At 38.7% G+C, this 27,565-nt stretch overlaps 1 protein-coding gene across 1 annotated transcript in view; it reads left to right on the top strand.

Annotated features, from left to right (window-relative positions):
- Window positions 1–3,838: 3,838 nt before the first annotated feature.
- Window positions 3,839–27,565, top strand: part of ANKRD6 (ankyrin repeat domain 6) — a 173,578-nt gene continuing 149,851 nt past the window's right edge. The window contains exon 1 of the mRNA XM_039853070.1: window positions 3,839–4,058. The gene's annotated coding sequence lies outside the window, so the exon portion shown is untranslated. The remainder of the gene's footprint in view (window positions 4,059–27,565) is intronic.

The raw sequence follows: 27,565 nt of genomic DNA, 5'->3' as shown, positions 1-27,565 counted from the left end.
ACATAAAATATTTTAAAACAGTAAACAATATGTAAGTACTAGTTATTATTATCTTTGATTCCCAGGCAAGAAAATCTGATTAGTTGAGTTTGGGCCAGTGGTCCACTCCTGGCCTAATTCCTTCTCCAATCATACTTTACATACTATCATGTAGTGATACTCCTTCGACGCATTTACTCAGCTATAATTTAATATTCGATTGAAGATTGTATTCACCACTAGACTCTAGGACCATCTGCTTTTGCTCACCATTCTGTCTGTCCTCCATGCCTAACGCAGTGGTCAGAATCTCCATAAAGCACAATTCCAGGGCACATCCATTTATACTGTGTTCTATGTGCAATATGGTAGCTTGATGATGGTCAAATACCAATAAATATGCTGAATTAATTATACGATCCACTGTGGCTGGGGGTATAGTTGATGGCTACAGAGGTCTACTCTCATGAGTGGGGATGCAGTTCTTAACAAAGGGTAATAAACTGAACAGAAACCCGTAAATGTATCTACCATGTACCTCATACATGTACCATATATACTGGGCTCTGAATAATTTCACATGTCTTCTCATTCTGAGATTTCAGCTGAAGGAACAGTAACTCTTTGGGACATGATATTCTCATGGCAAAAGGCAAAAGCTCAAGCCAGATGGAAGAAGCACTAAAACACACAACATATTTAAAGCTTCTGCTCTAATATGGTAAAGCCAAGTTACACAAGCCCCAAAACCAGTAGGGCAAAGATTCTACACCACTATAAGAGAGCATGGCAAAGGCGATAAGGGAACAAAGAGTTGTAAATAAATAATGTAATTCACCACATAGATCCACTGTAAGCAATTCCAAACTGAAATCCCAAATTTTTCATTGGGCCTGACAAGCTAATTCCAAAACGTCTATGGAAGGGCAAAGAACTAAGAATACTTGAGATCCTTATGAAGATGAAAAAGAAATAAGTAAGGGTAGGACTTCCATGATCAGAAGATTTAATATAAAACCACAGATTTTCAGGCAGTATGGTACTTGCTCAGGGATAGGAACAAAATAGAGAACCCAAGCAGACCCATACATACATGGAAACCCATTACAAGGTAGTGCCGGCATTGCAAATGAAAAGAGAAATCAATTTCAGATGGAATGTGAACTTAAAGTGAAAGGCAAAACTTAAACTTTTAGAAAAGAACATGGGAGAATATTTTTATATTCTCAGGGTCAGGAAGGATTTCTCAAAACACATGAAACAGGGCAAAAAAACATGACCAAATAACAAAAGAGAAAATAAGAATAGTTATTAAACATTAAAGATGTTTAATCATATTAGTGATCGGAGAAATACAAATAACAGCCTTAATGAGAAATTATTTCACACTCCACCCCCCTACCCACATAAAAAAAAGCACTAGCAAAAATGTGGAGCAAGGGGACTCTCCTACATTGCCGATGGGAATGAAAATTGGTATAATCAGTTTAGAAAACAACTTGGCATAACCTAGTAAATTCAAACACATACTTATTGTAAGACCAAATGATTTCACTTCTAGATATATTTCCTAGAAACTCTTGCACGCATACATCAGGAGAGATATTTAAGAATGTTCACAGCAACATTATTGCAATAGCAAAAACTGGAGCCAACCCAGTATCCAAAAGCAGACTGGGTAAATAAATTGTGGTATCTTCTTACAATGGAATATTTTATAGCAGATAGATTGAGCGGCTGAATCTCAGAAACAGAATGCTGAACGAAAAAAGCAAGTTGCATAGGAATCACACAGAACGTCTCCATTTATAAAAAGTCCAAAATGAGGCAAAACTAAACAATGTAGTGTTTAGGGATACTATTTATATTCATGATAAGAGAATTATTATCACGAAATTCAGGATGGTGGTTTCTTCTGGAGGAGAAGGAGGATATGATCATGGAGGGGCACATAAAAGATTTCTTAAGTAGAAGACTTAGCAAAAGCAGTTTCATGAAGTGGCAGGGATAGAAGCCAGAATGGCGGTTGAAGGATGAATTGATGCTAACAATGTGAAAGACAGCTAGTGCAGTCATCTTGTTAAAGAAGTATTTCTGGAAATCAGAGTGGATTATATTCTCACAAAACATTATTGGCAGAGCAGACTTCCTTCTCATGAGGCAGAAGGAAGGAGTGGTAGAGTGGATTTATGAGGCTGACTGTGGTTAAACTTAGCCCAGGGGCAAGAACCCAACTGTGGGCTGGGAGCCTTCCTCATATAGAAAGAGGTTTAGGAGTCTCCTTTCATTGGTTGCCCAGAGACTGTGTTCCCACTTGAAGATAGCAAGCAAGATCTCCAAGCAGCTCTCATGCACTGCTTGCTTTGGCTCTCATGAGATCCCCATACCAGGAACTCCCATTCATCAAGGTCTGGGAACAACTGCAGATCATCAGCTCCCAGCAACATTCACATGTCTTACCAGCTGGCTTAGGCTTTCTGTTCCTTTCAGCAAAATTAATGTGTGATTGCTCTGACTGCCCATAAATGTAACTTAAAACTCCATCTCATTACTACTTTATGGTGATGTTATAAAAGCCTCCCACAGGAATAGAGCACTCTGGATCTTTGGAAGTTTATTTAAGAGACTAGCTAAGAAAACTCTTTAATCTGGAAAAGTGTAAGAAAGGAATGATTAGGTTGAAAGGTTGTGCATACATACCTTGACTTTGGGGGATTCACCTAGAACTCATTGGTGACCTTCCTGCAGAGAAATTCATAGTTACTGATGGACAGGAAAAGGAATTGTGTTCTCCTAACAGCTCTAGACAGGGGGTGGCAGGGATGGGGAACAAATCTGAAGAAGGCTAAAAGACACTCAGAAGAAAGGTTTCACTCTGCTGAGTAAAACTGCAGCTCTGACTATGGGGTTGGGGAAGTTGGGAAGAAATACAGGAAAAGCAATCACTTACCCTTTCCTGGTATGGGTAGGGACTATTTGGCTTTCTTCTGCCTAATGCTCCCTGAAGGAGAGAGGGAGACAAAAGTAATAAAACGAAGTAGGTGATCCAGAATTTCTTTCCCTTCTGGAAACCAGACCTCTTTCAGAGAGGACCGAAAGAAAAAAAAAAAATCATTAGGTTCAAAATAAGCTTGTCCTGAACCTTGGATAAGACTAAAACAACTCCATCTACGGGTCCAGCTCTCTGTGTTTGGAGAGCAGATACCTGCCATGCTTCTTCGAAAGGTTGAATGAGGTCCCATCGTTCACACATTCACTCAAAAATAATTCATTGAGTACTTACTATGCTCAGGGAACTCTTCTAGATACTGAAGAAGTAACGGTGAAAAAACAAAACAAAACAAAAACAGACCAAGTTAATGATATGTCAAGTGTGCTTTGAATATAGGAGTCAGGAAGGCTCAATGATTTTGCCTGTTTCGTATGGATGGTTCCAACAAGACCAACAGACAAGATGTTTGAAATAAAGGCTTCCTTTAGCCTCTCCAGCTCTCTGGATCATTCGTCATTGTTCACTTTCATTGAGCGACCCAGTTAAGTGAACAGGTATATCGAAATATCCACTTGGCCACTGGTTGAGGGATGGTTTCTCCTCTAGAGTCCCCTCTTCCTCTAATAAACCTCCTGGCAACCCCTATCCGGAAAACCTCACCCCACCGCAGTCCCCTTTTCTCCCACTTTGAGAAGGAGGCCTCTTTAGCCAAGGCAGAAGGGGCAGCCGCTTAAGCGGCGAGCGGGCTGCGGACCAGGGACAGCCCAAAGGCCTCGGGGCCCCACCTCCGACGGTCGCCCACCGTGCCCCGCCGGCCGCTGCGGGGCGCTGCGGCCCCAGCTTCGGAGTCGCGGGCGGGGCGGGGCGGAGGGCCCTGCGGGCGGCGGGCGCGGCGGACGCGGCCACAGGTAACCTGCGGGAGCGAGGAGCGCAGCCTGGCAAGCGGGCGGCTGGAGGCGGCGGCGCTGGGTGGCGCCGAGGCCCAGGCGCCGCGGGAGTCAGCGGGAGCCCGTCCCCATCGCCTCCCTTTGCCCCCCACCCTGTCCCCCGCATCGGTTCCTGCGGACGTCCAGCGCGGGAGAGAAAGGTACGGTGCGATCTGAAGGCCGGCGCCCCCCTACTCCCTGGGGACCTCTGATCTGGGGAGGACGATGTCGAGGATGGGGGCGCTGCTCTTAGGGCGCCCTGAGACCGCTGTCTGATTGGAGAGGAGACCCAGACGGAGTGCCTTGCCCCCTTTCCTGCGGCCTCAGAGAAAGCCGGGGCCGGAGAGGCGTCTTCCTGGGGATACCTACCTCCCTTAACGATTTGCTTCACTTGTTTCCCTAGAATATAGAACTTTGCGAGGGGTCGGGGAGGAGAACTTTCTCGTCTTTGCTCGTACACTCCTCTTTCTCCATCGAGTTTGAGGAAAGTGGTGGCGCGGGTAGTGTTGCGGAGGGGTCACCAGGTATTTCTCCCGGAAGCGGTCTGCAGGCTCAAAGGAGGGTCCCCACTTGTCTGGCGCCCCCCGCCGTCCCCGGGCCTTCGGGCCGGCCTCAGAGTGACCAGGCTCGGTTCGGACGCACCAGCAGTCTGCTTCCCTTCCCCTCACGAAAGGGGTGCAGGCGCGGAAGGGTGGGAGCTGTTCTCCTGTCCCGGGAACATCCGCTCTGGCTGGAATTAAGCTTTGTAGAGTTAGCAAGTGGCATCTCTCAGGGCCCGAAGAAGCGAGCTCGTTGTTTGGTTTGAGCTCAGATATCAGCTTACCCGTAGGACACTTGTCTTGGGAATTTCAGTGTAGTGCTTCCGGTAGATTGAGGGGCGGGAGGGGAAATGGAGCTTTACTTGTGACTGGAGAGGGGCTTCAGTTTCCTAAAGCTGGTCAGTGTTTTCCCTTCAAGCACAGTGAGGTGGTTCAAGTGGTGGTAAAGAGATCCACTTTGGGGTCATGAGATTGAGTCTTGATGCCACCACTTGTTAGGTGTGTGATTTTGCAAAACCCACTAATTTGAGCCTCAGGTTTTAGAACTGTAAACTGAGTGTATTATACATAACCTCCTAGTATTATTGGGAAAATGAAATAAAATTATGCTAGTAAAATGCTTGGCATAATGCTCTTGGACGTTAGGCATCCTTTTCGTAAAGCTGTTGGATGATGATTTCATTCATGTTTAGGTAATGTCAAGGCAAACACACCTTGGTCCACCATGGTCTCGCACTGCACTGATTGTCCTTGACGGAGGTCTCCCACCCTTAAAATAGCAACAGCAGCCTTGTTCTTAAGCTTAGTAGGTGCAACTATACATGTTGAGCTTCTATTATCCCTAGCAGGTGCTTAGCGTATGGTCAACAAAGAATTTTTTAAAAATTAAGAGTATAAATTAAAATCGGAAGAATTTTCTGTCCTCTAGGTCAGTGCCCAACCTTTCTGGGACCAGGGACTGATGCTCCTATGAGATTCTAATGCCTGATGATCTGAGATAGAGCTGAGGCAGTGATGCTAGTGCTGGAGAGCAGCTGCAAATATAGATGAAACTTCACTGGCTTGCCTGCCACTCACCTCTTGCTGTGCCTCCTGGTTCCTTAGAGGTCACAGAGTGTGATTTGTGGCCTGGGGGTTGGGGACCCGTGCTCCAGGTTGTAAGTGGAGAGAGAGAGTAGAAAAAGGGTGAAGAGAAATAAAAGAGACCAAAAAAACAATACTTGCACATTGTTGGGAGGTATAAATCAAAGGTGATAAAGAAATAATAATTTGTTAACTCCTTGTTTGTTGGTGGTAGCACCAAAAAGTAACCTTAGCTTCCAACTTAAACTCATCTACCTCTCCAGAGCCTGTAGATAAGCGTATACTCAAGTAAAATAGATAGCTTGTGATCCAACTCTGCTTAGAGACAAGGCACACTTCCAACTCCCAAGGCTCTCCCATATAGAAATTCTGGTGCGGCCACTGTGAAATATGCATTCGGAAATTATAAAACTTAGAAGTACAATTTAAAGAAGAGGAACAGAACACACACCCAAGTACCCATTACCCTGTTGAAGAACTAGAGCATCCCCAGGACCTAAGAGCCCCCAGTACCCCTCCTCATGGTATCCACTCACTTCTTCTCCCCTCAAGGAACCACTAGTCTGGATTCTTATTAATTTTCTTCTTTCTTTTTACACTTAATATCTTACATATGTTGACACCAAGAAAGACATAACTATTAAGAAGGATCTTCGTGGCTAACTGGGCTCAAATTTGAAAACAGAGCCTAGCAGCTATTTCTAAACAGGGGCTCTTCATGTAAGCCATGCTTCAGGGAGAAGACTGCTCTAAACCACTTGCAACCTGCAGTGAACTTGCCTGCATTGTATTCCTGCCATCTGAGTCAACCCTTATAAAGGAGTTCCTGGAATCATATTTCAACCAATAGGACTGAGATTTTCCCTATTTCATTGGAGCTGTGCAGCTTATTCACATTAGTATCTTCACTGACCAATCAGAGCAACTCTATTTTGACCAATCAGGACAGTGCTTTTTTTGGACCAGTCTAACCGTGAAGATTTGGAGTCCTCATTTGCATGAAGACAGACCAATCAGTGACCAGGAGCAGGGACTTCTCTTTATATAAGTCAGCTCCTCTCTGTCTTAGAGAGTGAGTTTTCCCTTTTCGCTGGAGTTGGGAGCCAGTGTTAGATCTCTCTAGAGCAGAGCCCTGTCCTAGGGCTGCGCCGCAGCTGTACTTTTCATAATTGAGTTGTAACACTATTGAGCTGTTCCACAACCATGCTGTTCTAGTCATGCTGTATCACAATTGAGCGATTTGCACTGAATAAAGTTTTCTTCACTGTACCTCAAATTGAAAGCACCCCAAAATGGGGACTCCTTTTGGTGTTGAGTTGGTGCCCACCACTATCAGTTGACATATGAAAAATCCTGTGGAAGGAAAGTATCCAAAGAAGCATTCATGTAGAACTTAAAAACAAGATATTGAGAGTAAAATACAAACCACAAAAAAGCTGAAAGTATCAAAGTGCTGGAATGGGGCAGTTTCTTTCTCAAGCTCCCTTTTCCTTGGCACAGCCTCCATGGGTGTGTTCTGTCTGCGTAGGGGAGGCCCAGTCTCTTCCAACATAGCTTGGAGGCTGTAATTTTAAAAGCTTTGCTTGAGTCTCTATGAATTGGAAAAACAGTAATTTATGTGCATGTGTTTTAAAAGTTTTTTTAAAAATACAAATGAGATTTGAAGGATTAAGCTGATTTTAACTCAAGTTCTTCTTTTCCTAGTTATGATCTTTGGGCTGTGGACTTTGTTTTTAAGTTATTTCTTCAGGGTCACACAGCTCTCCTTGGTGAATCTTGCACAATGCTATCACTTCTTTGTTAAAGCAAAGAATCCTAAATGTGGTTCATAGGGCCCTTAGTATCTCAGTAATTTTTTACATTGCCCCTAGATTTAAATAGTTAGTAGTAGTAAGGTTCAAACAATGTGATAAGTGTTTCTATCCTAACAATAAAGAAGCTGTTTGAAAAAAATAATACACATAAACTGAAAGAAAAAATATTTTTATGTCATTCTTAAATAACCACAATTATAAACGGGATATGTGTGCTTGTACTATTTCATAGATCTTGGGATCATATTGGATACCACTGCTCTCATTTTGTTTCACGTTAATTTTTCTGCAGCACTTGCTTTTTATCATAGCAACCACTGGAAACCTAAGCTTTGCAAAAATATGGTGTCATTGATAGGAATGTAATGTGATCTAATGTGGAGACTGTGAACTATCTCCAGTTTGTAGGTTCAGAGTGTCCCACATGTTAAGGACACGGTGTACATTTCCTTTGAAATTTTCAAATATCCTAAGTTGCCCCTATGAATTTGCTACAGCACCTAGAGTACTGATGTACAGTTTGGGAATTGTTGGTCTAAGGTAAAACTCCCTTGTGGGAGAGAGCAGTTACAAAGGAAAGGGTCTGCTTGAAATAGCCCCAAGTTAAGCTTCTGTGTAGAGTGGGCTAAGTCTTGGTTTTCTCATCTATATAAAATGGAGTGGTTAAAGCCTTCTAGTAGAGTCATTGAGAGGATTAAACTAGACAATGTACATAAGAGCATCCATAAAGGGCCTGAAATATAATAGTCTCAAGAAATGGTAGCTGTTTAATGATTGTTAAATAGTACTAAATAAATGTCCCGTAATAGTTATATATCATTGTCCCCTTGTAAGAATAGTCAGTGCCTGAAATCTCAATCTTAGCAAATAATTTGTGAAGTAGTTAGTTCACACTGTAGAATGATTTATCAGTTTTCAAACAGAAAACTCTGGTGTACCACTGTGGCACTTGTTGATTTTTTTAAACCATTGTGGGAGTGCTCATTTTCGCTTGTCAATATGTGTCCTCGTTTGGGGAAGAGGTCGTAACTGACTTGAGGAAGAAGGCCTGAGCCTGGACCAGTGGACTTCTGTTATTGGGAGGAGGGTATATTGTCTTATGTCTTAGGAAGTTTGGACGTGGGTTACAGGCCTGAAAGTATTTTGAGTAAGGTTTAATTTATGCATATACTTGCAGCACAGAGAGGCAGATAATCTCCACAGATGAAACAGTTTTGTTAAACTGCAAAGCATCGCATGCTATTTCCTATCAATAAATAATACTTGTTAATCATCCAAGGAAAGGCTGACTTGAATAATGATGTCGCAGATGGTTATCATGGTGCCATTCAGGAGACATAGACCTTTCCTCCCTTGTCCTGTTTATGGTCCAAACCGCAAGCCGAAGTTAGGACCTGGTGATATTTTAACAATTTGTGAGAATACACTTATCAGTGATGTTTCCCTAGTGTAGTTGTTAATTTTTATTGTTGCTTCATCCTTTGACTTTGGGAAGCTTGTACAGAACCATTTGTGATGCTTCCAAATTGACACAAATATAGGTGGATACAATTTTTATTTGTTTGTTTTGGTTCCTAATGTTTTTTTTTTCCTCTATAAAATTTGGATATTTGTGTTGCGGGGGGGAGGGAGAAACTATGTGATCCTTGTTAACAAATTATTTTCTTTTTTCCATTCGATGCCCATAGATAAATTATCAGCATTTTCTTTATTGTATTGCTCCTTTTTAAAAAAGTAAATAAAAATTTCCCTGGGTTAGGCTGATTATATCTAATCTCAACATGGTTTTAGGGTATAAAGTACAAAACTACTTTGTAGGTAATCAAACGTAGATTAAAATGAATTGTTTTCTCCTTTTTGTAAACAATTCTTAAAAGCTAAAGGGGATTCAACAAGGCCTTTTTTTGTGTTTGATTTTGTTTTTATAAAGGACATATGCTTTGAGAAATGTTTCTAAAATGAATAGAAACAAAAGAATAGGTCAATTTTCCATACAGATATGAAGTAGATAAAAGATGGCTATAAACCTTAGTTCTCCCAAGGTTGTGACGTTTTCCACATTAACATTAGAAACCCCACTCTCCATTTTCTGGTCCATTTGGGTAAGGCAGTGGGAGATGGAGGGGTGCATCCTGGGCCTTAAGAGAATGGAAAGGCATCAGAGAACTTGGCATAGTCTTGGCCACCAACTCACTGTGGAGCTGTAGATAATTTCTCAGAGCCTCAGTTTTCTCTTCACTTATAAATAAGGGGACCGGATCAAAATATTTCTTTTAAAAGTGTATAGTTCTGTGAAATGATACTTAGTCCTAGTGTAAAAGCAACTTTTGTTCTTCTACACTCCTAGAGAGAGGAGCCCTTGAATCAACCTGATGGTTTGTGGACTGAAGAGAACTAGTGAGATTGTTAACCTGATGTAACTTGATGATTTCATTTTATTATGAATATCAGTAGCTTATTGTGTAGTGTCTTTTAAGACTTTGTATGCATGTATTCACATTTTAGAATATAAACCAAAAGTACCATTTTATTTTAAAACTTGATTCCAAGGTCAGAAAATTTATATTTGTATTTCCGTGAATTAGAGTTTTCAGTTTTTAAAAATGTCTGCATTTTATTCTAACTAGGAAAGTCCCACAGGAATCTGATATGCAAGGAAATTGCCTTAGGTGGTGAGTTTTAGGAGTATTGGGGCTTTTCCCCCTCTGCATCTTTATGAAAGTTTATAGACTTTCTGCAATGAACATATATTAAGTTTATAATCAGAAAAGTAAATCACGTTAAAAGCTTTGAAAATTACTCAAGAAAATTCAGTATTAGTCAAATGTATTAAAAGACAACTTGTTCCCATAATGGAGTTATTTAGATGTTCTAATAACTAAAATATCTGCTTAATGAGAGATAAAAATGTCATGACAGAGGTGACCTATTTTATCATGCTTCTAAGATAGTGATTTGAATTTATTATTGAGAATAAAAATAAACCAAATCATGAACAATCAACTTGGAAAATTTCATTCAGATTTTTCACTGAGCTAAAAGTTATGTCTCTTTCTTTGTCAGGGATAATATGTCTCATGACAGCTTTTAAACTTATTTTTTAACTAGAAATGCCAAGTGAACTGTAAGTCCCCACATGAAATTCTGAATTTGACCAAATTTAGGTAGAGTGCTGAGATGCACTGTATCTTATTTTATATTATGCCATATATAGTGTAAAATATCCAAGTACCAGAAAGCAGACTTCTTGAGTGGGTATATATGGATGCATTTGAGCATCCTAGATATGTCCTGTCAATACTTATAGCCATCTTTGATTAAGAGGCATGGGCTTCAGAACTCATCTTTTTTTTTTTAATTAAAAATTTTCAATTACAGTTGACATTCAATATTGTATTAGTTTCAGGTGTACAGTATAGTGGTTAGACACATAATTTGTGAGGTGATCCTCCTGATAAGTCTGGTACCCACTTAACACCATACATAGTTATTACAATATTATTATTATTTTTTATAGGCAATGCATTTTATTTTTATTTATTTATTTACTTATTCATTTAATTATTTATTTATTTTTAATTAAGTTTATTGGGGGTAACATTGGTTAATACAAATATATAATTTCAGGTGTACATTATCATTTGACATCTGTATAGTCTATTGTGTGTTTATCACCCAAAGTTCAGTTTCCTTCAGCTACCATATATTTGATCCCCTTCACGCACTTCACCCTCCCCCTATCTCCCTATTTTGACCCCCTTTACCCCATCTACCTCCCCCTCCACCCACTAGTAACCAGTAGTCTGTAGTCCTCTGGTAACCACTAGTCTATAGTCCATGTCCATGAGTCTCTGTTTGTTTGTCCTGCTCATTTGTTGCTTTTAGGTTTATATCCCGCATATAAGTGATATCATGTGATTTTCAACTTTTTCTGTCTGGCTTATTTCGCTTAGCATGATTATCTCGAGTTCCATCCATGTTGTCGCAAATGGCAGTATTTCATCTCTTCTTATGGCCGAGTATTATAATATTATCGACTCTATTCCCTATGCTGTACTTTATATCTCAGTGACTATTTCGTAACTGCCAATATGTGCTTCTTAATCCCTTCGCCTTTTTAACTCAGTCCCCCAACCCCCCTCCCATCTGGTAACCAGCAGTTTGTTGCAGAGCTGACCTTACTGGGTTTGATGTCTTGCTCTGTCACCTATTGGTTGTAAAAATTTTGACAATTTGCCTAACCTCTTTATGTCTCGGTTTCCTGAGAAATGGGGATTTGAAACAGTTCTGTACCCTGATTGTGGTGGTGGTTACACGAATCTATGTATGTGATAAAATTTATAGAACTACACACACACACACACACACACACATATGCACACACAAGGATACAGAGTAAGTGCATGGAAAAAGTGAAATCAAATAAGGGCTACAGTTTAGTTAATATATTATACCAATACCAATTTCCTTGTTTTGCTAATTATACTGTGGTTATGTAAGGTATTATTGGGATATAGGATACATGGGAATTCTCTGTACTATTTTCCTTATTGTGATAAAATATACATAACAAAATTTACCATTTTAATAATTTTTAAGTATGCAGTTCACTGGCATTAATTATATTCACAGTGTTGTGCACCCATCACCACCATCCATCTCCAAAACTTTTTCATCATCCCAAACTGAAACTCTGTACCCATTGAGCTATAACTCCCTATCCCTTCCCCCCAGCCCCTGGTAACCACTCTTATACTTTATCAATTTGACTACTCTAGATGCCTCAGATAAGTGGAATCATACAATATTTGTCCTTTTGTGACTGGTTTATTTCCCTTAGCATAATGTGTTTCTGGTTCATGTATTATTTTTGCAACTTCTATGTGAGACATATTATTTCAAAATAAAGTTTAAAAAAGTTAAAAATTCCATCGATGGTGCCCCACTGCTGGACTGTACCAAGGCACAGAAGTTAGGGAAAGGTCAGGATGATCAGAAAAGCCAAGGAGTGACATTAGTACCTCTTTTCCCCTCCTCCTTCATGTCCCTAGTCCTTGGAGAAGAAATGTAAGAAATAGCTATGTTCTCTCTTGTGTAGGGAAGTATCTGCATTGCTAGTACATTCTTTTACCAATCTGAAGGGTGGCTATTAAATCCTCCACTAACATAGGAATTCTTAATCTAGGCTTCATTGGTGGGCTACAGATACTCGAAGAACTCCCAGATTTACATATAAGTATTTAAGTGAATGTTTATATGTATATTTAAGAGGGAAGACATTCCATAGCTTTCATCAGATTCTTAAATCGCTCCCTAACCCAAAAATGGTTAGTAAGCACTACAAGAAAATACCGTTTTCAAAGCTCTACCCACCCCATAATAGGCTCATTCACTTGGGTGTCAGCCTCTTTCAGTGCTCTGGTATATCTTTCCTACCAACTCCAGAGGCTTTCTTTCTGTTCAAATCTGGTGTAAGCCTGAACAGTTCTTTTCCCTCTGAGCCTCTGGCCATTAACCTGTATCCTACAGACTCCAGGACCCATTGCTCAAGGACCGGAGGAGCCGAGAGTAAACTATCTTGGAGTCCCCAGTCAGGAAGATGGAGAGCTGAAGTCTGTGCAAGACTCAGCCTCACAACTGCCACATCTCTCCTTACCCTCCTTAGGCTCCAGAAAAATAAGAAAATAATACTTGAGGTACATAACTATGGAAAAACCTCATTAAGTGGCACTGAATGACTCAAGTTCTGTAAATTCCACTTCGGGGAATGCAGATTTAATTTTAAGATCATCTTCTGATTTATATTTATGTTTTAAATGTACTGTATATATATCATACAATGCATTCTACCTTGTGTAGTATCCAATGATTTAGGTGAGCCACTGCATTGATATATTGTTGTAAAAGATGTTAAGTATCAGGATTTATTTAATAAATGGGGCTATCTAGTCGCTCAGACTGGTTTTTAACTCATATGAATCAATTGCATAAATGTAAAAATTGTAGCTTGCTTTTCTTATTCTTACACATTTGATTCCTCAATATTTCATTTAGCTTAGAAACCCTTCAATATATCATGATTTAACTCTTTTATCTAATTCAAATATATTCTGTTAAGGTTGGCTAACTGCTGTAACAAATATCTCCAAATATCAGTGGCTTAATCTACTAAAAATTTATTTCTAGCTCATATAAGTTTAAATCTATAATTCCTGGTTGGGAAGCTCTCCTACTTAGCTCTTCTTCAAGTGACTCAGGAATTAAAAAAGCTCCTTTCATTTTGTTTTGCCACCATCTTCAATGTGTTGTTTTCAGCGTTATTGCAAGTGGGAATAGAGTTTGTAAAAGGCATAGCAGATTACCTCCACCAGCAAATAAAAACATCACTTCTGCTCACATTCCATTGTCCAGAACCAATTCATAAGGAGTCTAGGAAATGTAGTCCCTGGCTGGACAGCTGCTTCTGAGAAATAATCATTTACTTTGAAAGGGGAACAGAATTCTTTGGTGTATAAGTAGCCATCTTTTATACCAATGTGCTGGTCTTTTTTACTGGTCAATTAAGTGTAACTACCCTCATATAATTCATTTCTCACTTTACAAACACCTATGTACAAAATGTTATGTCTTCGTATTGTAAGGTGTGGATGAGACCTCCCTCCATATAGGAAACAGTTGTATCATAATTGCCGTGCGATCAAATAAAAATGGGATTAAGCCATCTAAGTTCATACATTTGTTAGGGAATTAAGCATATTTGATTTACTCAGAGTCATCCACCCATGTAGCAAATTGTTCATTTGAGAAAGATGGAACAGAAGACGATTAGCAAAGAACAAGAATATGCATGTCTTATTGGCTTCATGAATGCTATCATAACAGTTTAAAATTACTTCAGGCTGCTGGCAACAGGCATGTGAAACTTTTTTCCCCTAAAAAAAAAAACAAAAAAAACAGTGTTTGCCTCGGAATTATTACACAATCACCAAATGTATGTGTCACTTTTACTTATTTGCTTGTAAGGGAAACTAAAGTTGTAAGATTTGGACCTATTTATTAGCTTAAAGTAAATTTCTGCCTAGGAGGGCACCATTGGTTATATCCAGCATCCAACAGCTACAAATGGAGCGTATTGAGGGATTAAAAAAAGATCTTATGAAAGATCACGGTACCCCGTTGGAGTCATGAAACACAATTCACAACTTTATAATGCTTCATTTATCTGTTACTAGTTGAGATTGGGCTGTTGTTCTATCTAAGGAAAGAGTCAAAATAATTAATACTTACCATCTTTTAAGTCCTAATTTTCAAAAAAGTTGTATTTCATGGTGTCCATGTTGCCATAATTTGCTAAAGTTCAGCATATTATGGCCATAGGTCAAATCTAGCCCACTTTTGTTTTTGTAAATAAAGTTTTATTAAAGAGCACAGCCATACTCATTTGTTTACATAGTGCCTGTGGCTATTTTCACACTGCACTGGCAGAGTTGAGAAGTTGTCACAGAGACAACCCAATATATTTACTCTCTTTTCCTTTACAGCAAAAGTTTTCTAACCCCTTCACTAGACTTAAAATTAACATAACTTGGTTTGAGAGTAACTCTGGTCCTAGTTAGGATTTACTTAATCTCTCTGGCCCACAGTTACATCACTCTCATAGTGGAGATAATAAAATTACCTAATGAGGAAGTTAAAATAAAGTAGATTTTAAATTAAATTATCTCAGGCAAGTTACTAAATTTTTCTTCTAGTTAGCTATCTAGCTTCTTTAGACCAATACTTTTCAAACTTATGCATAAGAATCATATGAGGAATCTATTAAAATTCAAAGATCCACCCTCATTCCCTAGATTCTGATTTAGTTGGTCTGGGGAGGTGCACATTTAAGAACAAGCACCCCCAATCATGATGTAAGTGGCCTACACTTTAAGCAACTCAGACCCTTGTGGCAAGTTGTCTTTTGGTCCCTAGAAATAGTTTCTCTGGCAGTTCTAGATATGCTTTTTGCCTTGCCTACTTAATAGGAGAGCTTGGAACCAGTAGGGGAATGCCCAGTGGGCATTAATCATCAGCATTCCGAACTTGTGCAGAGAGATCCAGGCAGTGGGCTTATCCCATAAATCAAATCATTCACTGCCTGACCTCACCTATAGAGCCATCTGCGGCTTTGCTTCCAGATAGAAATAATGATAGGAAAGAAAGTTGGCCCTGGGGCTTTAGCAAATGTGACTGGTTTACATTGGAGCACAGTATGCCTCTTGATTCTAAGAGAGAACAAATTAAAACTAAAATTAGCATAAGGCCCTGTGTTTGCTGTCTAATATCAAGGTAAAAATTAATAGCAGGAGGAGTTACCATGAGAGGAAGAACCTAAGTCCTGGTGCTTTATAGGCTCTTTAAGAACGGATACTTATTTAATTGTTCATAATTTCCTTAATCTCCAGAATGTATTATCCTGGGTTACATGATACTTAATGAATGGCTTGCTCACTGAAGCCTTTGTTTTTCTCCATTTGCTATTCAAAAATTTAGTAAAGAGCTGCAAACCCAGTAATGAATAATACCAAAGTCCTTGACACCTGTTGGGTTTTTAAACAACATGAAAAAAAAGTGAGACTCCCTCCACAAACCCCCCAAACCAAAAATATAAAAATAAATTGAAACTTGAAGGAAGAATTGAAGACTCTCACCCACAATACTTGAGTGGAGCTGTGTTGCTGCTGTTAAGACCACTGTTTTAAAACAGGATCAGGTGCCTTTAAACATTTTTCATCTGCTATCCTGCTGAACTAAAATCTGGATGTTTGATTGGATGTAAGCCAGGATATTTTGTACTTTGAAATGTAAGTAAATACTTTATCATCCAATGAAGAACTTGTAGCTAATTAGACATCGTCCTGTTGGGAGACATCTAGGGAAACTGATTTCAAAAACATTTCAAAAACCCTATATAAGATTGTCAAAGGATTCCTTTAAATAGTGACTTCCCTTAGATTCAGGATATTTAATGCATGATTAGAATTACTAAAATTTAAACTATACCCTCTTTTCAGAAGCCTGTCATTGCTAGGAAGTTAAGAATACGATTGTGGAACACATCCTCAAAAGGCTGTGAAATAAACAGCCATATTCTATTGTTATTAAAATCATAGCTCTAGATCATTCCTTTTTCCCCCCTCTGAAGTATGTAACCAGTCTGATTTATCTCTAGATAGCACAGATTTTTTTCCTTTCTATTACTAATTTCTTAAGAAAAGGCCATTTTGAAGAAAGCTTTATCTTCAAAATTTGATTATTTTTTTAGACTATTGGTGTTTTTTTTTAATTGAGATATAATTGACATGTAACATACTAGTTTCAGGTGTACAACATAGTGATTTAATATAGATATATATTACAGAGTGATCATCACAAAGTCTAGTTAACATCCATCACCACACATAGAATATTTTTATAATAATATTATTTTGACATATCCAAAACCAATTGTCTTGATGCTCAGTGCATTTCTGTTTTTTTAAATCTTAAATTTAGTGGTTCACATTATTCCTTTGGCATTTAAAGACTCAAAAACACTAATACTGTGCTTATAATTGATTGTATTAAAAGAGACCATGTTTTTGTGCATTTAAAAATAGAACATAAAATACTGTATCAGGTTTTGCCCCAGGGCTTCTGTGCAGTTTCTTATTATGTCCCTCTTTCTCTAAGCCTTTTGAAATTGCCTTAATGTCAGGGACATTTACTTTGAGAGTAAGAGAATAAATCACAAGAGACTTTTAATGTTTGTTCTGAATTTACTAGCCAATTAAACTGAATGGAAATTAGAGTTCCAGTTATATAAGGTATCCTTGTTAGTGTTAATGAAAGCTGTATATGAAGTGGAGAGAAAACGTATTCCCCAAATCAGTAAGCGAATAGAAGCCATGATGGATTTTGTATGAAAAAAGTGAACTAAGAGGCTGTTAGGGTATTTAAGTGAGGGGGAAAATGTTATGTTCTAGTGCTAAATCTAGAAGGAAAAACCAAGTATTGATTGTAATCTACTATGATATCATAAATCCACAGCACTGCTGGCTTGGCCCCACAGAATAAATGGCATTCATTAAAGTTTGAGTGTATTGTTGCCCTAGGATCAGGGAAGCAAAATATTTTACTGTTCTCTGCAAAGCCTAATCTCTCCACCTGAAAAATAATTTAAGAAAAATAATTTTAAGATTGGTGACTCTTGTCCTTCCTATTTTTTTGTCTTTTCCTCTCCGATCAGCATTAAGTAATGTAGCTTAAAACCCCAGGCCTCCACATTCAAACCTACTGAATTACCTCTCTTGGAAATGGACAATAAAGATGCCCTTTAGGGGAAGTCTGTTTCATGAGAGACTGACAGGCTTTAAAAGAGGAGAGTGCAGACCTGGCTGCCAGGAAGGCCTGGGTTCTGGTTTCATGTCTGACAGCAGCCTTTGTGCCCTCTGCCAAGTCACTTTTCTACTTCTGTGGCTTTTTTTTTTCCCCTTTTCTTTTAGAAAGGTGACCACAGATGGGTCCCTTGCTCTCATGGATTTGAGTCACAGAAACATTTTTGTAGCTTACCAAAGTATTATAAGGCAAATACCTTTATAACCGCTGCATTGGTCAGGAAGGAGAACTTTGCCACTGACCCTAGAAGCTCTTCCTTGTGTCGCATCTCAATATAACGTCCTCCCTTCTTAAAAAGTAACTGTAGACAGTGCTCACTTTGCATGGTGCTGAGGTACTATAAAGATATCAGTGCATGCTGAAACCATGATAAGCTATCTTAATAATCAGTGGGGAAAATTGCAATTGTTCTGGGACCTTTAAACATTTGGTCAATACATTAAAAAAACTGTTACTATATAAGGAAATGAAAAAAATAGTAAAATTTAGTACATTGTAATTCAAACCATTAGCAACAATGAAGATTAAAGTTTTATTTCTTTGTAAAAATTTATCAAGAGCAGTTTGAACAGTATTTGCCTTTTTCCTATCCTGTACTTTATGCTGCAGAACAAGCATCTTTTCTATGCCTCGAATTTTCAGACTCCTTTTGAAGTTTGGATCAGTTTTCAACATTTTGTCCTTTGTGCTTTCAATGTTGTAAAGTATCTCCAAGAGTTCTTTAATATGAAGTTTTTTTAAAATTATTTTTTAATTTAGTTTCAAGTATACAATACATTGGTTAGACATCTTTATAGTTCATAAAACGATCCCCCCAGTTGCTCCCTCTCTCCCCTGACCCTCCACCTGGCCAATGTATTAATGCTAACTGCATTCCCTATGCTCCCCATCCCCATGACCATCCCTCAGCTACTAATTTGTACTTTTTTAGCCCTTCACCCCATTGTCCCAGCCCCCCTAACCCACTTCTCCTCTGTCCGTCACCAAATTGTCCACTATATTTGTGAGTCTGTTTTTGATCAGTTTGTTCTTTTTATTCCTTAGATTCCGCATATAAGTGAAATTATATAGTGTTTATCTTTCTCTATCTGATGTAAATACCTTCCAGGTCCATCAAAGCAATATCTTTTTCTATCCTCTTCCTTTTTATATGTAAGGGTCTTGTTTTCTTATCTTTTCAGCCACTCTATCTTTTGGTTGGAGCACTTATTCTTTTCCATTTAAGGTATTTATTGATAGAAATGTAGTTGTTACCATTCCTTATTCCTGTTTTTGATACGTTTTTTTTCTTCTTAAAGAAGTTCCTCCAACATTTCCGGTAATATTGGCTTGGTGGTGATAAATTCCTTTAACTTATTTTTGTCTGGGAAGCTCTTTATCTGTCCTTCAACTCTAAATGATAGCTTTGCTGGATAAAGTATTCTTGGTTGTAGATCCTGAGTCTTCATTCTATCGAATATTTTTTGCCAAGTCCTTCTGTCCTGCATAGTTTCTTTTGAGAAATCAGCTGCCAAACTTATGGGTGCTCCCTTATAAGTAACTATCTGTTTTTCTCTTGCTGCTTTTAATATGTTTACTTTGTATTTAACCTTTGGCATTTTAATTATGATGTGTCTTGGTGTGGGCCTCTTTGGATCTCTGATTTTTGGAATTTTCTGAGCTTCCTGGGGTTTTATGTCCATTTCTTTCACCAGGTTAGGAAAGTTTTCCATCATTATTTCTTCAAACAGCTGTTCAACATCTTGATTTTCTTCAGTTATGCTGATCAGATGAATATTTGGAGCCTTAATAGTGTCCCATATCCTCCTTAAATTATTTTTATAGTCTTGGCATATTTTTTTTTGTCATTCTGATTGAATGTCCTGATTGGCTTTCCTGTCCTCTAGATAGGGCATTTGATCCTCTTCTTTATTCACTTTGTTTATTCTATTTAATATACTTCTCATCTCAGATAATGTGTTCTTCATTTCAGACTGGTTCCCTTTTATAATTTCCATTTCCATTTTTATGTTTTTTAACTCTGTTGAAATTCTCATTGAATTTATCTACACTTCTCAAAAGTTCATTGAGCATCTTTATAAACAGTGTTTTGAACTCTATTAGATTACTTGACTCCATTATATCTGGATCTCTGTACTGTTCTCTCATATGGTTTCTGCTTCTTTGTCTTCCCATTTCAGCTGCCTTTCTGTGTCTGTTTCTATGTACGAAGCAAAGCTCCTAAGTCTCCCAGTCTTCTTAGTATGGATTTGTGAAGTAGGCGTCTGGTAACACAGTCTGAGAGGGGTTCAGCCGCAGGCCAAACTTAGTCCAAGCCTCTACCCTTCCAGGGCCACCTGTTAATATTCAACAAGCAATCTACAGATGCTGTGTTTATAGCTACCTCAAAAGGCCACACCAGAAACCAAGGCTGCCTCCAGTGTGAGTCTCAGCAAGGAGCACCTGACTCGCTGAGGATACACCGGGATGTGGCTTGGGTGGGGCCACAAGTTGGGGGAGGCAGGGTTTCAGGGAATCCTATGGGCGCAGCGACCTCTATTGTCCAATTTGATGATGTCACAGCTATGGCGGCGCTGTGTCCGTGCACTGGAAGCGGGGAGGGCTTAAAAGAGACCAGTGGATACTGCCGGCATGAGTCTCCCCTCGGCCCTCACTCCGACAATGTCTCCCTGTAAGTCCCTGGTGCTCCCTGCACGCAGCCGAATCAGCACTTGTGCTCAGAGCAAGCAGGTCCGTCCGTCTCTGTGAAAACCCGCTTGCAGATGCAGCCCCTTTGAGAGGCTTCTGCTGCTGCCTCTGTCTCACTCAGCTGCTAGGGACTGGGCAGCCCCGCCTCCTCCCCCTGGACTACCTTCTGCTGTTGCAGGGTGTTTTCTTGGACTTCTCCCTAGTTGTATCTAGAGAGAAGTTCCTCTAGATCTCAGGTGATTTTTTCCTTGCTGCTACTCCTTGTTTCCGTCACAACTTTGATTTGGTTGCCAGAGGGACAAACAGAGCTTCTATCATCTATACCATTTTTTTTCTCCTCTAATGTAAAGTTTTTGCCGGCCTCATCTCTTCATCCTTTTCATTTCAACCACTTTCCCTCATGTATGTAAATAAGTTCCCTTCGTTAAATTCCTCTGGCTGTACATCTAGTGTCTTCAAATGGTAGCATGTCAGCATTCCCTTGGTCAGCTATTTCTTCTATAACCCCATTCATTCCATCCAAATTTTATTTCCAATTTTACCACTTTTCATTTCTTTGCTGCACTTTCTTCTCTGTTGGCCAGTTTCCTCTTTCAGTTGTTCATTTTCGTAAAATACGATGTGGATTTATCACTGGGAGACAAAGAGGCAACACAAACACACAGTTTGTGTGTGTGTGTATGTGTGTGAACTGAGTAACAGATGAGGAGGGCCAATCACTGACAGACTTGAAAGAAGTGATGTGATTGCTCTCTGATTATGATGGACATCTGTTAATTACATAGTGATTTGTAGTCTGAAGAGCTATCATTGAGGTTTGTACCTTATGCAGTTTCTCAAAATTAGTATACTATGGTAAGTGAGATTTGAACCATGTTTTTAGAGGACTGGTGAATTTAACTAAACTGTAAGAGCTGAAATTGTATGTACTAGAGCCATGTAAAGTGAAGGCTGCCTATATTTTTTCTAACTTGGATAGTAATCACTTCCTTGTACATTGTTATAGATCTGTTACCCAAGAGCGCATCTTTAGACACCATGGTTTAGGGTTGTTTCTTCAAATGTTTTTGTTACGTCTTCTAAGTCTTTTTTTTTTTTTTTTTTTTAATCTCTGGTTTTTTCTTTTGTATTAGTTTGCCAGGGCTGCCATAACAAAGTATCACAGAATGGGTGGCTTAAACAACAGAAATTTATTTTCGCACAGTTCCGCAGGCTGGAAGTCCCAGGTCAAGGTATTGGCAGGTTTGGTTTCTCCTGAGGTCTCTTGCAGATGGCCGCCTTCTCTCTGCGTCATCACGTGGTTTTTCCTCTGTGTGCTCACATTCCTGATGTGTCTCTTATAAGGACACCAATCATATTGGATTAGGGCCTACCTTACCAGCCTCGTTTAAACATAATTACCTCTTTAAAGGTCCTGTCTCCAAATGTAGTTATATTCCTAGATACTAAGGGTTAGAGCTTCAACATAAGAATTTGTGGGGGGGACACAATTCAGTTTATAACAGTTTCCATCCCTTTCTTTCCTTTACTGCTTATCTATCAAAATAGTTAGGCTGTTTGACCATTAGTCACATAAAACATAAGCCATAAGTCTTTTTATTAAAGAGTCAGGATCATTCATGAAGGATACTATTAAAGATTAGGCCCAGATTATGTTGGGTAAAATTATGTCCCAGTTACTGAGGCTTTATAACAAATGACCCCAAAACTGGACAGCATAAAACAACAGTACTTATCTATTATCTCTCACAGTCTGTTGGTCAGGAATTAGAGAATGACCCAGCTGAGAGGTTCTGACTCCGGTCTCTTAATGAGATTGTAGTCAGATGCAAGCTAGGGCTATGGCCATCTGAAAGCTTGACCGAGGAAGGAGGATTTACTTCTAAGATGTCTCACTCACATGGTTGGCATGTTGGCGATGGCTTATTGAATGTCCTCATGGCATGGCTGCTGTTTTCCCTTGAGTCAGTAATACAGGAGGCCAAGATGGAAGCTGCAATGCATTGTCTCTTCCACTGTGTTCTATTGGTCACACCGACCCAGCCTTGATTCACTGCAGAAAGGGACTCCACAAGGGCATGAATACTAAGAGGTATAGATTAATGGGAACCATCTTGGAGATTAGCTGCCATAAATTGGTTTAGTAAAAGGTGTCCTACTTTTGGGAAACCTGTTTGCAAGTCTCTAGCTTCAAATGCTTGCTTACCTTACATGCATTGCATCAAACTTGAACATGTCAAAAAATTAAATTAACTTTCTATTTCACACTTAATGAGTTAATATTTTTAAGTGTTTTCAAGATAACCCAAAGCATTATACTAATCTATATACATACATTTATCTATTAGTAGATTTCTCTTTAGCTTTATCATTCATCTGAGATACTGGTCTTAAATTAAATGGTGGATCCTAAACTCAAAAATGTGGCAGTACGAATTTTGGCTTGTTACTAGAAAATAGTTTGACTCACAACCTAAAGTTATTAACTCTGAAGTTTTCTGAGTGAACCCTAATAAATTAATTGAACTGATTTTTCTCAGTTTTTTTAGTCTGTTATATGAAAAGAAGATTTCTAATTAATCTGTTTTAATGGTGAAACTAATAAATGAAAATTATGGGGAAAAACTGGTGATGATTTTGGGCTATAACTTTATGGAGGAGTTGAAAGTATCTGAAACTCCACTCATGGACTATGGTCTTGCCTAGTTCTTGGCCTGTGATGTGCCCTGGGGTTCAGCACCATGGGCAGCTACTTCTGCTGCCCACCTTGGGTTGGGCCTGCACTTTGAATTGAAAAGAGTGGTGGCAGAGCAACCAAGGCAATCTGGGAGGGTGTGCACTCCTGAGACTGTAGGTGCCTTGTGTCCTGGTGGTTCACAGAGTTCATCCTCATTTGTCTTTCTTTTTCCCAATAGCCTCTGTTCTTTCAAATTACCATGTCTTTAAGTTCATCCCCTCAGTTTCCATAAATCCAGCAATAAGTCCGATGAGCCTCAAGTTAACGAAAAGCTCCTGCTTCAGAGGACCGGACCCTACAGTGTCCATTCTTGGTTCAATCCTCCAGCCACTACTTCCACTTCCACTAAGGATCATTTATCTATACTTGTAAGGTTTTTATTTAAACATGGTGACAACTATAAGCAGAGGTGTTAAGCTTCATCTTTACTTCTTTCCATAAATATTTACTCTGCTTAATTGTTATGGACAAAGAAAGCCGACAATAGTATTTCAAATGTTTCTCCAATGATGTTGTTACTGTTAATTGATTAAGTATTATCCTTGAGCTTAGGGAGCTTACATTCTAGGAAATAAAACATTTTACTTTTGATTTAAATACCTCACTTATTTTGGGGCAGTCTTTTAGAAATTGTCCTATTGGGACTCTTCCTCAGATTTTCAAAGTGAGGGTGTACACGGCCTTTTCCTAGAGCACAGCAGAAAGAGGACTAATGAGACCTGAAAAATCACAATTACAGAGGCAGGAAACTTGCCTCACAGTGATCCATTTGGAATACTAATGTAGTTATCATCAATGAATGACAAATTTAGTTTTCCTTTTTTTAAGAGAGAGAATGTGGGCAATATTTATAAACCAAATCAACTTAGACAAGCAACTGTTAAAATCAGAGGAGCTTCGAAAATGCCTTGTAGGTTAACAAGATTTAGGAAGTATGCATTTAAAAAAACTAGTTAGGATCATCTCAGAATGAGAGACAGTGGAGAGGGGAGAGAAAGAAATGAAGTAATCTCAGAGTCATGTTATCCATCCTTGCTGGATCATACTAATGCCATATCAGTGTTCTAGAATTCACGATGTAGAGTGTTAGTTCCAGAAGACTCATATCTACTTCTGATGTTACCGAGTTTCTTGAAATTGAGATCACAGTTTCAGATATTACACATGCCTTTGTGTGAAGTAGGAGACTACTATAAATGACAGAAGTGCATGTGCTAAGGGGATGGAAGAATATATAAAGAAGGGGAAGCAAGTTAAGCAGAGTGAAGGTGATTAATAAGAAGAGTATATTAGTTGATAGACAATGGAATTGGTGTGAGATGAGATTTCTTATGACAGATTGTGAACTTGTGCTGCAGTATTACGTGCCGTTTGTAGGAAGCTATATAGTTATCCATGTGATTTAGCAGTATGAAGAAGCATGAGATTCATGGCTTTATGTTAAATCAACTTATGTCCATTGCAAAGTTGATGCTAATACTTCAGAATTTAAATTTTTTTAGAGGTTCACATTCACTTGTAATAACTCAATATTATTTATTAAATAAAGATGTGTGTGTGTGTGTGTGTCGTGTGTGTGTGTGTGTGTGACGTGCTGTTGCGTTGGCTCTGATTCATGGTGACACCATGAATGAGTGATGTCCACAATGTCCTGTCCTCTATAGCCCTGCTCAGCTCCTGTAGACTTATGCCTATGGCATCTATTATGGAGTTATTCTACCTCCTGTTTGGTCTTCCTCTCTTCCTGCTCCCTTCTATTTTTCCCAGCATTATTATTTTTTCCAAAGAGCTTTGCCTTCTTATGATGTGCCCGAAGTAGGACAGCTTCAGTTTTGTCATTTTTGCCTCCAGGGATGTTTCAGATTTAATTTATGATCCACTTGTTAGACTTTCTTGTGATCTGTAGATGTTTTTGATAGATTCGTAAATTCATTTACGAATGTTTTAGAGCCATTCACAAAATATGCTCAGCATAAAGTCTTTCAACGTGTGGGAAATAGGACTAGAAGAGGGAAGAACATCCATCCTTTGCAAGACTAGCTTCTATTTATAGCTATAGCTTCTAACTTTATTGCAGTGCTTTGTGAACTCACCAGATCTCCCTACTTAACATTAGCAATAAACTGGGAGTTGTGTACTTCCAGAACTTTCTGGGGCTTTTAGTGTAATAGACTGGATGCCTTTTCCCCCCATATCTTCAAAGGGTTAAAAGTTACATACTGTCAAACCTATTCCAGAATGGTTAGGAAGACGAGAAAAAGAAATGGATCATTTTTCTCTTATCTATCTATCTATCTATCTATCTATCTATCTATCTATCTATCTATCTCTTTTTAAAAACAATATTTTCTTCTCTGTTCAGAGAATTTGGATAATTCTGAAGTGTCAACCACTCGATGTGATTTATTTTTCCATTTATTGTGCTGAGTGCTTGGCCCTTTCAATATGGAGACTCATGCCTTTTAACATCTCAGAAATTTTCTTCTGTCATTTCTTTGGATAATTCTCCTCTCTTCTTTCTCTATTTTCTCTTTTAAAACTTCTGATACTCAGATATTGGACCTATTGGATTGAGCCTCTTTTTAAACTTTTCTGTCTTTCTTTGTCTTTTGGTTCTACTTCTGGGGAAATTTTTAAAAAAGATTTTTACTAAAATATAGGAAACATATAATATTATATTAGTTTCAGGTATACACCATAGTTATTTAACATTTATATACCTAAAGAAGTGATCACCATGATAAGTTTAGCAACCACCTGACATCGTACGCTATCACAGTATTATTGACTATATTCCTTATATATCCCCATGACTTACTTGTTTTATACCTGGAAATTTGAATCTCTTATTTCCTATCACCTCCCCCACCTCCAACTTTTAAAACTTTCTCAATTACAGTTAACATTCAGTACTCTTTTATATTAGTTTCAGGTGCACAGCCTAGTCCTAGGAGATTACCTTATTCCTTCTCTTGAATTTTTAAAGATGCTGCCAATCACTTTATTTCCAAGAACTCCCTTATGTCCTCTGATCATCCCACTATAACTTGTTCTATAATAGTTTCTTTAATCTGAAGATAGTAATTCAACTGTTGTCTTTTTTAAGTTCTTATCAGTTACCAGTTTTACTTCAGTTTACTCCAGGGTTATTTCTTTTTATTTACCATGGTCTCTCTTTTTTATTTTGGAAACTTGCCTTGAATGTCTGGTGATGCTTGGTTTTCTGTTCATGTTTAAGACTAAAAGGCAGTTGGAGGCTCTATGAGCATAATTATGGTGTATACGAAAGTCTCATCTTAGGAATTGTTCATATTCCCTAGAGAAGAAGCTTATAATGTCAAAAATAAAAAAAGCAAGACAAATGAATCTATACAATATGATATTAGTTTTACAAATTGAAGAAGCAAAAGATATATGGCTTGTGGATATATAGGTAAGTGGCAAAACCATCATAAAGGCAAAGGAAGCTAAACACAAAATGCAAATAGAGCTTACACTTTGGGGATGTCATTGGGTGGAGCATAAAGAGTTTCACTGTTATTGGTTACATTTTAGTTTTTAAATTGGGAAGTGAATTTTAGTTTTTAAATTAGGAAGTGAGTTTTATTACTATCTTCATAACTTCCATATATAATATATCGCATAGTATTTTATTTATGTAAAATATTCATAATGAAAATGAGAAAATTTGGAGGAGATTCCCTGCACTCTGTACTGTGAGAGTAGATGTTTGACTGACAGTGCTCTGTGCCTGCAGTAGGGTAGTGACTTCTAATCAATACCCATCCTTTCAGCTCAGTATGTAATTTGAAAAAAGCCAGGACCAAATGAATCGACATAAACAGATGGGGTTATGCATAATTCTTTTGGAAACATTCTTGGTACCGTGTTCTCTGAAGTCCTGATATACCCTGGCCATAGATTCTTCCAGACACCATTCAGTCTTTCCAGAGATGTGTAAGAGACTTCCACGAATCAGTCTTGTATTACCTGCTGGCCTGAAGATGGTTCCTTTGCCTTCTGCAAGGTGCCCCGCGCACTTTTGTACCACCTTTACTGCTATCACTTACACCTCTCTGCCAGCCATGATGGGTCAAAACTGTTCAGCTGCACAGGAAATAAAGGCAGAAAGAGAAACCCCAGTGGAGTAAGAGAGCTGCTGGTGAGAAAGCACGGTATTGTGGTTAGTGCTTATTGGTTGAGAGCTCGTGGGAGGAGCACGGCCAGGAGATGTGCATCTTCGCTCAGCTCACTGTTCAGTACCGGCACTGATTCACGTGTATGCACGTGTGGGGGTGGCGGGGGAAGGGTATGTAGTTTTTAATATTAATATGTTTGAGACAGACAGCATCATAACGAATCGTTGCGTGTGAGGCACTGATAACCAGGTA

This window comes from Pteropus medius, unplaced genomic scaffold, assembly GCF_902729225.1.
Source record: "Pteropus medius unplaced genomic scaffold, Ma_sr-lr_union100, whole genome shotgun sequence".
Lineage (NCBI taxonomy): Eukaryota > Metazoa > Chordata > Mammalia > Chiroptera > Pteropodidae > Pteropus > Pteropus medius.
This window is presented reverse-complemented; position numbering and strand designations above follow the sequence as displayed.